Below are 15,335 nucleotides of genomic sequence, written 5' to 3'. Positions count from 1 at the left end.
TTTTAGTGTGATCTGATTCCGAATCAAATCACTCTTATGAGTCAGTTCTTTTACTGAAAAAAAAAAAAATAACATAACATAACGCAATCAGTAAAGTTAAATTCTGGAATTTATTACTCTTAATAATTTAAAGTTAAACAGAATCATACAACACAACCAGTGTAGTCCGATTCCCAAACAAATCACGGGTGTCGTCAGTTCTTTATAGTGGAGCTAAAACAGTTTCTGACTGAATGACTCTAATGTGAAGTCGGTTCTTTTTAGTGAATTTTCTTAAAATTACCTCATCATTTGAAAATGGAGTCACATTTCTTTCTTCTTTTTTCCAATTGTTTATTTCTTAAAATTAGAAAAAGAAAAGTTGTTGTATCTATTATGGAACCAGAATTGGAATTGTTAAGTTCTTAATGATTCCTATCTCTTTTGAATAAGTGCTGTTTTTGATGGATTGTTCCTTCTGGGTAAGTGTAAATTGCGGTGTTTCTATCGGCTCTCAGGTGTCAGTGATGTCCTGGTGGGGCTGGATAGAGGGGGGTCAGCGCGTCCCTGTGTCCCCTATGTCCTGTCTGCTTGCTGACAGGGAGGGCACGGCCCATTCTGACCCCTGGCTCTCACTCGCCTGAAGTGGCTAACTTCATTTCTGCACAATTGAGTTAGAGCCCAGATTATCCCTGCATATTCAGCAGCCCTCCCTGTTTCATCTTCCACCTACACACCCATCAAATCAACACACACACACACACACACACACTATTTCAGATACATGTTTAGCAACCTTGAAATAATGCCATATACACTATATATTTTTATGCAGACAATGTTTGGGGCAGAGCTCACATTTATTCGACGTACTTGACAGGACAGCTGTCATATGTACAGATTCCTTGTGTGTTTTTAATAAATCAGCTTTACCAGAGTTGTGCAATGCACCATAAATCACTTATTGTCTTGATGCAGACAATTTTACAGGATCTCTCTCATCTTTCGTCCTCCGTTGCCACTGTGTGCGTGTGTGTGCAGAGAGCACCATGCCTCATCTTGCCTCGGCTCTTATGAAAGCTTTATTGGATTCCACCATCCCCGAAGGGAAAACGCTTTAAATGTCTTTTTTGCAATTATACCTCTAATAGCAGCGCTGTGCACTTGGGCCAAGCCAACGATAAGGAACTGCAAGTTAGTCAGTCAATAGAGGGGCTATTAAATCTCTGTCACCTGCCTGTCAAGATGAGTCAAGAAACAACAGAGGCATCTCTTGACCTATGTATGCACTGGCACTGTTGAGGAAGTCAGTCAGAGCATCAGTCTTTATCGGCGAGGGTAGCGTATGTCTACGGACCAGAGGAGAGAATTTTACATGCTCTCGCAGGACCCGCTTTAGGCTGAAGCATTCAGACAAGGAGATGAGGAGAGATGGTCGTGAATGCAGATGATTATTAGTTGCCACCATCTGTAATTTGCTATGGCCTTATACGCTCACCGGCGTGACATCACCTGTCTTTTGTTCTTGACATCATCTCCATATTGTTAAAACATTCCCTGAAGCAGTTATCTACTATATAGTATGCAAATTAAGATAGATATCCATTTTCTGAAGTAGGTCTGTTTCAGTAACGATTTTAACATAATAATTAATCTTAAAATAGTAATTGTAAACCTGTATGAATTTATCATACATCCATGGCACATAAAAGGAGATGTTTTGAAGAATTTATTTTTTGTGGTGAACAGATCAAAATGTAATGGTAGACTACTAAATATGGGTTCTCTATAGCGCAAGTTCTACCGGGAAGACTTGATGCTAAGCACATCATACATTAGATTTAGAGCTAACCAATCACTCAACACTCTGAGTATATAAAGTTCTCTACTCACTCTTTCTTGCATTCACAGATACTGACATTGACATTTACCTCCATCCTCCCCACCACCACCAGGTCGGCCCCTGTCTATGCATCGGGTGGTAGGCTACGCCCCTGCCTTCTCCTTCAGGCAGGAACAGCTAGAATTTACAACGCTCCGGATTCAAACTATAGATAGGGCCTACACCAAAGAACTCATTGTTGCTTCTATTTGTTGTTTATTGTTAAATAAATACTATTGATTCATTTTATCACCTCCCGAGTCTTTCTGGTAGAACTGATATTAGCAGGGGCACCGCTGTGGTTTCTGTGCCCCTTGAATAGCGTATTGACATATTGGTAGAAACCGTGTTCCAGATGGGGCAGGCGGTCTCCCTTCATAGATATCTTACGAAATTTTATGTCAGGCCCCCTCTCTGACCAGAGCCCTTGAAATCGTCCTAACCCTCCACCCCCCATTACAGCACTCCTGGATATTAGAGTCGGCATTAAATTAAACCCTATTTTCCTAATGTATGCTATTGATCTTATTGCAAACATTTTGCCTTTGTTTATGTTTTTTTTTTCTTTACAATTTTTTTGACCCAGACTTCTTTAACCATTTGCTTTCACTCCCCTTAGACTCCGCCCCTTTATTACAGTCGACTGCAAGCTCGCTTTCAGATCTGCTTTCATCTAATTAACAACAGATGGATAGAACCAAGTTCCTGCTTTACAGTTTTTCTTTTTCAATAATCAGTTTCACTCAAATGTATGTCACAATATGAAAGAAAACATATGTCGCCTCTTCCATTTGATCACAACTTTAAGAGCAAACATATTTTTGAATATAGTAAATTATTCTAAACACAATTTTTATGTACTAACTTAAAAACTAATTTATACATATATTTTAAAATATATGTACAAGGCATTGTATCTATGAAATGTAATTTCTTAGCACATATGCGTATTGATATCAAACCAAGTGACACCAAAGAACTTGTTCAAACAGTTTCATAATTGAATATCAATGTGGCAAGTTTTAATATGCAGGAATTTCAACAAGCATCCTGTCGTATCTTTCTTTCTATCATTCGTTCTTTCTTTCTCTCCTTATTTCTTTGTTTCCTTTCTTCCTTCCATCTTCTTCTGTGCATTCTTCTGATCGGCATCCACTTTCTTGTTGCCATTTCTCATTCCTGGATCAAACACTCATCATGACCAACCCTTGTTCTTTCCCATCTCCAGTCTCACCATGACCTTCCTGGCCTTCTCTCACTGTTTGATGAGTGGAATGTGATTTGAAATTGCCCCATTCTGCCACAGTTCTCTTAAACGTGTCACGCAGGCCCCAAAAGACACTTCCTGAGCCGGATAGGAGAAAGAACTAAGAGTAAAGCAGACGAAGAGAGAGGGGGAAAAAAACATGATATAGATGATTGCTGCTGCTGCAGTTTACATAATGAAATGTGTGACCTGGAGGGAAATCTTTTGGAGATATTTGTTGTTATCTTTACAGATTTTATAAAGGTCACCTGGTGTTGTGAGAGTAAGCTGAAAGGGAGTTTGCTGTGTTAGTGCTGATCATAATGCCACATCGTGACCCCTGAAAACAAACAGACTGTTGAAACGTAAGATACAGGACAAGAGTGAGAGAGATACACAGAGAAGTGAAAAATTCAGCGGGTACGCCAAAGAGAAAGCATTGCAAGGTATAACACTATGTTCCATCTGAGACATTCCACATTTCTCCATTCATTTTTTATGTGCCATATATCTCTGCTACACTGGAACATGACATCTACCCTGAAGTGTGGGAGACTTTCATCAGGGATTCTGTGTGCGTATTTGTGTGTGAGTGTGTGTCTGTCTGTCTGTCTGTCTTGGTAATAGAAATAGATCTAGAGGCCTGTGAATAGCAATAACTTTCAAATGTGTATTTATGTCAACGAGGCTACAGATTTGCACGTGCATAACGAATGGAAGATTAAGACAGAAAGCATAGTGCTTTAAGACAAGGTGTATGATGTCTCTAGCTCACTCACACACACACATACACACACTTACACACCCCTTCCATCATCTGTGCTGTAAAAGTTAAATCCTTCGGTCCGTCCCCGCTCGGCTCTAAACGAGGTTGAACGTCATTGTTTGACTGCCGCTGTAAAAACAGAGTGCCTCACTCGTTCTTCCACTTATCACTTCATCCCTCCATCTGATCCCTCCACTCCATATCTCATAAATCTGCTATCCTCATGTGCCTGCTCTCCTTCCACTTCATATATATCCATATCATATTCATTTATTCTTCCGTATGAGGTCCCCTGTTTTCAGTGTTAGCTTTACAGCTTTATTGTCTTTCGCATATGCACTTTTTTCTTTCGTTTCATCCTCTGATAATTTCTCTTTTTGTCTTCTTATACCCTTAACCCTTCTCATCTATGCCTTCCTTTATTATTTATTAATTTATTTATTTGTTTTGCAGCAAGTGCTTTATCACATTTGGGAATGCATGCTTAGAGAGATATGAATTTATGCAAATGTATGGCTGAAAAATGAGTTTTCACCTTCTTGCAAAGTACAAAGAACAGCAGCGACTAGTTACAATATTTCCCTTTGTTATGAATCAGCAGAATAATAATTAAGAATGATTTGTGGACTGAGCAAAAATGTTTTTCCTTTTAGTGCCTAAATAACTCATAAGATTTCACCTAGACCCCAGCTGATATTCAGCAGTCTGGCTGATTAGACTCCTGTGTAATTTCACCCAGTGGCAGTTTTTAATCATACCACAGGTAGTTGCCAGCACTTATTTGCACAATTGCCACTTCTGAAAATTAGTGCATACACCCATGTTTTTCTCTATAAGATTGTGCTTGCATATGAGTATGTATTGAGAAAATATGCATGTATTTAAGTTTGTAAGTATCATTGTGAAACTTTATATACAGATGCATACAGTACATGTTTTTAACAAACAAAATATAAAAATATTTTTACAGTGAAATGAGTGCCATTGCTACCCTGAAGGACCTTCTGCCACATTACAGTGCTGACACCGATGATGCAGACTGCAGTACATGACCCTGCTGGGGTCGGAGGCCATGTAAGAGGGGTCACTGCAGACTGTATGCCCTGACACAGTGGTTGACAGATGGGTATGTCTCTGCAGCGCAGGTCAAGATGCACAGCGTGCCATTACAGCGGGTCAACTGATGCAGCACATGGCTGACACAGCAAGTACAATTTCTACTTACTCTTGTGATGCTTTTGTCCAGCCTGCTGCTGAATAACATAAGCTGTGTTCCCTTCACAGGGTCCTGAACAGGAGATATCTACAGAAGTTCACTTCACAACAAAACCGTTCAGTTGGAATATCCTGCATTGTCATTAAACAGGCAACACTTGAGCCGCACAGGTATGTGTTATAGTTGTATAAATATCAATCAAAACACCATGCTTAAAAACCACTATACTTACTCAAAAGTTTAAAAATATGTTTTATGTTTTAGAAAGAAGTCTCTTATATGTTCACCAAAGCTGCATTTATTTGATAAAAAATACAATTAAAAACTGTAATATTGAGAAATATTATTACAATTCAAAGTAAAGGTTTTCTATTTTAATGTATTTTAAAACCTATTTTATTCCTGTGATGACAAAGCTGAATTTTCATCAGCCATTACTCCAGTCTTCAGTGTCATGATCCTTCAGAAATCATTCTAATATCCTGATTTGGTGCCTTAAGAAAAAAATCTTATTATTATCAGTATTGAAAAAAAGTTAATATTCTTGTGGAAACCATTATACATAATTTTTACTTTTAAATTTTTACAGAATTCTTTAATGAATTTTAAAATAACCAAAGAAGTTCAAAGAAGTTCAAAAGTAAAAAAAAAACAAAAAAAAACTATATTATATATTATTATATTTACTAATATAAAGAATCAACATTAATACAAAATTAATTACAAGAATCAACATTAATCATTCATTAAAAAATAATAATTAATTATTAAATAATACAGTATATATATATATATATATATATATAGAATCAACATTAATACTATATATATATATATATATATATATATATATATATATATATATATATATACATATATATAAACAAAATGTTTAGAATGACAAAAAATGATTCATTTGTTACCGTATATGTTTCTTAACTATTATATATGTTACTGTAATAGTTACATCTTCTGCTCATTTAGTCACACTACATTGTGGTAAATTTCTGTCTATACTTCCTATGAACTGTTATATCAGTGTTGTATGGTCTACAAAATTATATCAATGTTCTTTATATATGAACATTATATCAGTGTTCATATATAATGTTCACATTCACTATGCTTTTTGCAGACTTTTAATATAGTTAGCGTAGAAGAAATGCCTTTATGTTTAGTATTGAATATGACAAATTATAGAAGAATTGAGCTTATAACCAAAAGTATGTCTCTTATACACTCTCATACACTGAAGAGTGTTCAGTGCACTTATGCATTTAGTTATTTACTTTGAGTCCGCAGGGACACGAGAGGACAGAGGGATGCCTGCCACACCAATCCTCTCATTATTCATCATCAGCTAGGCAATGCTTTAACTATCTGCATATTCACAGGGAATTGTGGGAAATGTTGTCCTCTGGGGCCAGGACAGGGTGCCACATCTGCTTTGCTCTTGAAAAGTCACTGAGTGACTCGGACAGGAATCCAGGCAGACAGCGTCTCTGACTGCATTTTCTTAAACTGCTCAGCTCCATAGCATTAAGCATCCTTTCTGTTTAATGAGCGTCTGCACAGTTAGGAGAAGCTCATCGACGCTCTCCTCGCCTGTCATTAATGTGCCGACAGAGGGGACACGAGACAAGCTGAAATGGAGAAATAATAGGCAATTTAGCAGTGCGTGGAGAGAAGAGCGCGATGAGAGGGAGGGCAGGGTCATCCCTTGCTCTGTTTTTAGGGGATCCTTTCCTGTCATCCCTGCAGAGCCGCAGGTGGATAATGAGGAGTCGCCGGCAGCATAAATAGGCTTAAAATAGAAAGAAGAAATAAATAACTTTAATAGAAGAAAGTCTGTGATGGGAGGAGATGGATGAGGTAGGTGGCCCCTGTTCTCTATCTATCTCATCACATGCCATGTACCTCTGTCCTGCCTCTGTCCTTTTCTCCACACACTTCTTTAGAAGGGCAACCACTGGACAAGGGCACTGCCTGAACACCCTGTCTTAAAGGGTGAAAAAAAGTGTGGCTGTTTTTGGTTGGATTACTCCAGCTGTTCAGGTGGTCTTTCTTGAACTTGTATGTAAAGTTCACACTAGGAGTTTAGTAACTGTAAAGTTTGTTCTTAATTTCTAATTTGATTTCACAATTTGTTTTTTAAGACAGTTCTTGGCAAGCAGGTCATAAGATCTCTGTAAATAGATTCGTAGTTGTAGTTTACTTTTATTGATCCAATAAGAAGTCTCCACATTTGTAAGCCAAAGTACTGCTGAAAAGCTGTACATTTCAGTCTTTTGACATGTGTAATAATAAACTGTCAATAAATTATATTTCCACTGAAATATAATATATAAACTAAAACGCCTATTTCTGTGTGTAAAAATTAAACCATGGAACTATATCTAAAATGAATAATGGGCAATAAATTAGATTTTCAAGTATATTTTCAAAAATAGATTTTCTTACTTTTATTAAGCAAGGATGCAGTAAATTTTATTTCTATTAAATTGATAACACTTTGTTTTAAGGACCAATTCTCACTATTAATTAGCTGCTTATTTGCATGCATAATACTAGCATATTGGCTATTTATAAGCACATATTAATGTCTTATTCTGCATAACCACATTTTAAACCCCCTAATCCTACCCCATACCTAAACTTAACAACTACCTTAACTAACTATTAATAAGCAGAGGGAAAACTCTTAATCAATGTGTTCCCTAATCTAAAGTGTTACCATTAAATCATATACAGTATAAATTACCATTTAATGGTTTGGTGTCAGTATCCTTCAACATTTGAAAAAACCTTACAAACCACAAACAGTAATGTATATAATTTTTTTGAGATCCCATCAATATTTAGTTACCAAATATTTAGTAACATAGTGCCATATTATGCCACAACTAAGCTAAAGTTTAACTGGTGCAGCTGGCCCCTGATGAGAGGAAATCAGGAAAAAAGTGACTGGTGCATAACAGATGTATATCTGTTTCTAAATAAGGAAAGATTTTTGGTAAAAAGCTTTGTTAAAATGTGTCAAAGTACTCTAATAGCCAACGTCTCTTATCTTTTCCAGGTGTATTTGAACCCAAAGAATAACTGTGTTACCTCTCTGATGTGATGAGATGTGATAATGAATATGTTTGATAGGTGGGAACACCAAAGCAGCAGGAATTTGAAACAGTCTAAACTTAACTTAATTACCAGCTTTTCAAAGCAAGCATTTTTTTTTCCGCTATCCTCACCTGTAACTTAGCCTCGTCTCAGCCTCACGAGAATGAGAGACAATTAGTGATTTGTGTTTGTGTAGGCTAAGGTGCACAGCTGTGAGAGAAGGATATAACTGGGTTTTATTTCCAACTTGGTGACTCTGATGTGTGGTGATGGCAGGGAGAGGAAGAGGAAATCGGTGTAATTATTCTCCGTGTGCAGGGGAGCCAGCTGGGGACCCCTTCAACAACACAGGCTAATTTATATCTGTGTGGCACTTTCCCGGTTTCTGACAGAGCCCCTCTCTGCTCTCCAGGCTCTCCTGTCCGTACTTCTGGGAGTCCTAGTGCAGCTAGTACACTGCTTATAGACTCCCTCCAATCTCTTGTTATTCTGCATCACTGCACTGTGAAGGAGCGAGTCATTATGGGAACAGGCGGATGGTTCCGATCGAGTGAGTCACTCTTGGTTCAAATGGACTATTGCCTCGTGAGACTGAACTTTTTAATCATTGACTTTTAAATGAGAGGTTACATTTTTTTATTTATGTATTTATTTTTATTTTTTGGTTTGGCAGTGTCTGATTTCAGCTTTTTTCATTAATAATTCATCGATTCAACTGTTCATTTCATGAGAAATTAACTTTATATATGTTTTAGTAATGCATTAGCATATTAGCATCAGCATGACCCTTTATTTAAAGGGTAACTTTGCTTATTTTCAACCAGTTTTGTTTTGTTACAGTGGCAAACTACAGATTGTACTTCTGTCAGATTGAACCCAATGCATTATGGGTGTTGAAGTTTTCCTGCCAAAAGAACTGCCAGCCTTTCTCTCTGTTTTCTCTAGTCATTTAGCGCTAGTTTAAATCTATGCTTTTCTACTGCATAGCTAGCAAAGATTTATCAAAGCCCATCTTGTCAGCACTGATTTACCTCTTTAAAGATTGATTCTTATGTATTACTGTTATCCGATGTGTTTTATACAATATAAAGAGAAAATAAATTCTAGCTTGTGTTGTTATTGTTAACTTATCTTGATAAACTTAAAAGGAAAATTACTAATGTTGCTTTGGCAACTAGCTGAAATGATTTTAAACTGAAGAACTAAAATGACTACAAATAAAACTGAAATAAAAATAAATTAAAGCCATATAGAAATATAAAAAAATAATGACAAAAGCACATTACAAAATTACTAAAATTAAAATAAAAACTGAAAATATAAAAATCTTAATAAAAAATAATAATAAATTCTATAGGATAATAGTATATAAATAATATTAAAGTAACACTGAGCTGGTGTAGATTATCCTGAGCTTTGAATCCTAAAATCCACTTCACTTTTTCATTCCTAGTCATTATTGGGTATGAACTGTAGGTTGATGAGGCAAAAATAAATGTAAACAATTTAAGCATAAGGCTGCAAACGTTTTGTTAGCTAACACTTAAATTCAACATGGAGAAAAAAATCAGTGATAGCGTCATTCAGAGATGCAGCATGTTTTCACTCATTAAGATCGAGCTAAAGCAGCAGCAGGCGTTGTTGTGCTCACACCTTCACATTGTATAACTTTGTCATTCGTGTTTAGAAGAGTTAAGGCAGCAAGACTGCAAACTAAAACTTAATGCCTTAATGCCACCATTTCCTGTTTGTTCTTAATTTTAGGAGGGGATGGATCTCTGTGGTGTCCAGAGTATGAGTGACAGTAATACAAATGAATGACTTTTGACCAATAATAGTATTATAACATATTAACGCTACTAAACGTAATAACTGTTAAAACGCTGCCGTCTACTGCTACAAATATCTTAATACGTTCAAAATGGCATCAGCATGAAGTATGGTTGTGATCATACTGAGAGCATTGCCGTCTGTAGGATTCTGAGCACGGTTTCATATTTTCCTTGCATATGTACAGCAGCTGTTGATTTGATCTTCCCTTTCAGCAGCTAATTAGAGTCTTTTAGTTCCTGCGAGAGAAGGTCACTTTCTCCCTCTGCACAGATGCATAAACAAGCCAAGTATTAATACACTCACCTCCATGTACAGGTCAGACTAGAGCAGACAGCTCCTTCAGTTTAAAACGGACCCCAATTTAACTCTCAATTAAACCATCTCTACACTTTTCATGTTACAAAATGGTCGATGTGCATGCTAGAGTCAGTGCAATTCGTAGCATAAAGACAATTGATTTTTAGGTTCAAAATGTCTCATATTTGTGTCCTTCAGACCTTGTTTACACCCTGTTTACAATTGTCTCAAATGCGTACCGGTGACCAAGTTTAATACTTTGTTTGTTGTTTTTTAACAGGAAGGTCTCTGATTTCACAACTGAATACATCACTCACTAAATCACTGTGTTGCTGCAATATGACAAGTCATGCAAAAAAAAAAGAAAGAAAAGGAACCAAAGAAAATAACTCATTTCATCTTCTTCCTCCATCAGACCTCACTTCTTTAATTGAACCAAACATGACAAATGTGAACACACCCTCATTCTAGCATTTAATGCTGAGAAAGGGTCTAGCGTTGAAGCCTCAGAAGGACACACCCTCATTAGACTACAGCCTTCCATTTAAGAAGCACCTATAGGGTTGACTACTTATTCCTCACCTCCTCTTGGGTCAGTTAGAGAATGGAAATGTCTTCAAGATGGCTTAATCTGATCTGTTTAACAAGTCACAGGCTGGAGGACAGAGAAGTGATGAAACAAGGAAGCATCAGTTTGAGTAGTGAGAAGCAACCAGTGCACTTGCTGCTGCGTTTCCTGTTTAAGGTTGTTTGAGTCCATTTGAGTGTTTACAGACTCTTTTGGTTGTTGGCTTTTGAAGCTGATAACATGAGGTTGAATGTACAAAACACAAACTAAGTAGTACGGCTCTGCCGAGAGGTTTTAAGTGTGAAAGACTTTATGTCAAAGACCATTGCGAAATGAAACCACTTCCTGTGTAGCCTTAACACTTTTGAAAATGCTAATAAACATTTCAAAGACAACAGCTCATCTGTGAAGACGTACTGATCAACACAGTGGATAATGGATTTAGAGGCTATTTATGCAAATGTTGACTGCAGAGGTATTGAGAGCACAACTGGATCGCAAATTCAGGGTCATGGTCAGGATGAAGGAAAAGATCTAAAGCAAAGTAAGAAGAAAATTATTTGAAAGCAGAAATGATTTTGCAGATGGTGTTATTAATAGTGTCACTATGAGGAAATAAGAACCATCACATACAATTTCAATTATTTATACGAATGAAATGTCAGTGTTTCCGTTTGTAAATAAGTGTATTAGCATTAGCATGAACTTTCTATTTACTATTTCAAAATGTTCTTGTTTGCATATTTTATAATAGCAATTCCAGATGACTAATAAAAACATACTCATAAAACATAAAAAGGCATGTCTATTACCAAAAGCAATAGTAGATTACCTACAGAGATTGATTTGAAACTTAATTTCTAATAAAATTAATAGTAATTATATTTATTTTTTTGTGTTTTGGTCATGTTTGTCAGGAGGAAGTAGATGTTTGGTGTTGGTCACAGTGGGTCTCGGGCTCATTTGTGTTCTTCTGCTGGTCTTCATCATACTGCTGTACATCAACATCACAGCAGAGAGAGACCTGATAAAGAGTTACAAGAACAGAGCTGAAGAGTTCAATCAAACCATCAACAGCTTACAGGACAATTGCACTGATCTAATGACTGAAAAACACCAACTGCAGAACAACTTCAACTCTTTGAGTCGGAAGAAAGGGAAACTGGAGACCAGAGTCAAAGATCTCATTGATAAGAAAAGCCAGTTACAGAGAGATTTTAAATCTTTGAATAAGAAGGGCCCAGTTTGTTTTTTCATGTCCACTGAGTTGAAAATGGAAAATGGGTGGATAATTCAACACTGAAACAAGGGTAAGTGTGCTACTGTACTTTGTGGAACTTTTTTCTTTTTAGTTTTGTTGTTGATTAATAGAAAATCTGATACATGTTGTTCAGGTTTTGGCTTAATGGTGAGCCGAATAACCAAGGCAGAAATAAGGACTGTATTGAACTGATGCCTTCAAATCCTGTCCTGAACAACTGGAATGATCTGCAATGCTCAATGAAGAGAAAAGGGTTTTGTGAGAAATAGGGTTCATCCCACCCTTTTCTGGTTTTACTTCAAAATAGTGGATATTCATAGGAAACGAAAATGTAAAAATGTCATTATTTTTTATTGCTATAATAAACTCAAGGTCAATAAAACATTCAGAGAAAACCACTGTGGATTTATTTGTTTTAGTGTTTTTCCTCATATTCTCATTTAAAACGAGACCATCACAAGCTGAAGACACAACTCTTTCACACACACCACAATCAAAACAAAACTTTAATTTTCTGCACCTTCACTTTTGCTATAGCTTCTGTGACAAGTTTACTTTTAACATGTTATACAGGATTTGGTTTGAAGAAGAGCCAAATAGTGTAGGCAGAAATGAGAACTGTATTGAACTGAAGGCCTCAGATATCATCCTGAACTGGAATGATCTGCCATGCTCTGATAAGAGAAAAGGGATTTGTGAGAAATAGTGTTCATCCCGTCTACTTGTGTTTTTAATGGTGTTATTTTATGGAATCAGTTGCGATTGTGATTGACTATTTTCTGATTGTTTCTTACAGTCTAGTACTTTAATTTTTATATTTTGTTTTTTTTTGTTTTGTTTTTTTACATACAAGTGTAAAGTGTCCCAGATTGCCCTAATTCACCTTATTATACTGTGAATTTGTCTGAATAAAATGGTCACTAACCATTAGTAAACCTAAAGCATTTCCTTCGGCCCAGAGAACAGATTTATTCCATTCAGTTCAGAGTTTAGTTCCAACAAACATGCCATGTACTTTTTAAATAAGCCTGAAGGACCTGATTAGTTGGATCAGGTACATTTAATCAGATCCAAAGTGTTGGCTGAAGTGTTTTTCTTCCAATTTATATGTTTATGTTTCACACTTAAGTCCTTTGACAATAATTTAGCTAATACCATTTGTTAAGAATCACTGTAAATTATTCTGTTTTTAGAGAATTGTGTGATCAATTACAAACTCTATTCCAAGCACTATTAGAGAGAGAGAGAGAGAGAGAAAGAGAGAGAAGTGTTTGAGTTTTGAATATTTTTCTAAGAACATGTTGACAGCTCTTGACAGCTCAGTTACAAACCTGCGCAACAGAGGAACCGCTTAACCAGTCTGAAACCGACCAGGACACACATTCATTGTGTTATCTTCTCTGGTCATTCAATTCATGCAAGCAGCCACAATAATTATGCAAAGGGTTGTGCTAGGTTGTTGTTTTTCTACTGCTTTAGCTCATGCTGTTTTCGTCTTCCCAGCCGTATTGATTTGTCTTTGGTTTGTCTGTAGCAAGTACCTATTCTTGTCACAGAGACACTTAGGTGAACATCCCTTTAATTGCTTGCTATCTATTCTGAAATAAACACTGCCCTGGGGTCCGGTCGCATTTGCGTGGCGAGATTTAGTACAAAGAAGAGGGTGTTTTGTGTTTGTTTTTTTTAATGTGTAAGGAAGGTAATTTTTTTTTGTTGTATGATTTTTTTTTTTTTTAATAGATAGTATTAATTATCCTTACATTCATATATAAATATAAACATGCATAGTACAGTGACTTTTCTGTGACTTCAGTAGGTGGTGACTTAAAGCAATAGATCACCCAAAATTGAAAATTAGCTGAAAATGTACTCACCCTCAGGCCATTCATAATGAAGATGAGTTTGTTTTTTCATCAGAACAGATTTGGAGTAATTAAGCATTATATCACCATGCTCACCAATGGATCCTCTGCAGTGAATGGGTGCCATCAGAATGAGAGTCCAGCTGATAAAAGCATCACAAGTAATCACCTAAAGCAATGTTTTGAGATTAAAACATCTTAATGATGGATATGTTTATTACAAATATGCAGCTTTTCACTTCTCTAGATGTTAATTGATGGACTAGAGTCACGTTGATTGCTTGTAAATTATTGTGATGTCTTATCAGCTGTTTAAAATCTCATTCTGACAGCACCCATTCACTGAACATCATCACTATTGAGCATGTAATGCTAAATTTCTAAATAAGGTCTTACTAGGCATACTAGAAACTCCCAGGCAGGTGTGTTGAGGCAAGTTGGAGCTAAACTCTGCAGGACACTGGCCCTCCAAGACCGAGTTTGGAGACCCCTGCATTAATGAATGAAACAAGTGAGTATTTGAACCATTCACTCAACTGATTTATTCAAAAAACTGATTCATTTAAGAATGTGACTAGTTCTAATTCTGCTTTGGCTTCAAATGGTTTTGGCTTTTTTTTTAAACAGTCTGCAATATAGTGTAAAATAGAAGTTTAACTTCTTGTTTGCTGAATTATTTTGTTAAAACAATATCACAGACTGGCAGATAAATATTTTTAAGAAGAGAAAATGTATACTTGTACATGCTATTCTTTGGGGAAAAAGTCACTCTCTAAATAGTGAATATGTCCTTATGTGTTACCTCATGTGGAAAAGGATTATTGAATATTACCTTGTATGTTTCCTCACATGGAAAAAGATTTGCTGGCATTGGTGTTTTTATTTCAAACTCACCGGGACCAGGACCTTTACACCTTTTGTGAGAGTTTTGGAGTGAATCAGGTTGAACGATGGCAGAGGCAAAATAAACCTGAAGCGTTTGAGCTGCAGAGAGGAAAATCTTTAAAACAATCATGGTAACTGCTCACAGACAGAGAGAGTGATTGAGTGAAGATGATGGGAAAAAAAATGGAAAAGAGAGAGTGGGGGTGGATCAAAATAGACATGGAAGAATGAAATTAAATGATGAGATGAAAAGGTCTGCTCTGATGGGTAACAAAGAAAAGTTGTACATTTTTAAGGGAGTTTTTGATCTTGTTTGCTGACATCTGTTGTTTCAATAATATATGTTTAATATTTAGAGCTGTAACTATCATTCTCGACATATGAGCGAAGCATAAAGTGAAAATCATTGTACAGAGAACCTGTTTC

General features: G+C 36.3%; 1 long non-coding RNA gene across 1 annotated transcript; it reads left to right on the top strand.

Annotated features, from left to right (window-relative positions):
• The first annotated feature begins 10,386 nt into the window (after window positions 1-10,386).
• On the top strand, window positions 10,387-12,557 carry LOC109110768. The gene is made up of 3 exons (XR_006162529.1): window positions 10,387-11,445; window positions 11,819-12,211; window positions 12,296-12,557. It is a non-coding gene; the product is annotated as an uncharacterized LOC109110768 (long non-coding RNA).
• The last annotated feature ends 2,778 nt before the right edge of the window (window positions 12,558-15,335 follow it).

Source organism: Cyprinus carpio, chromosome A18 (assembly GCF_018340385.1).
Source record: "Cyprinus carpio isolate SPL01 chromosome A18, ASM1834038v1, whole genome shotgun sequence".
Classification (NCBI taxonomy): domain Eukaryota; kingdom Metazoa; phylum Chordata; class Actinopteri; order Cypriniformes; family Cyprinidae; genus Cyprinus; species Cyprinus carpio.
This window is presented reverse-complemented; position numbering and strand designations above follow the sequence as displayed.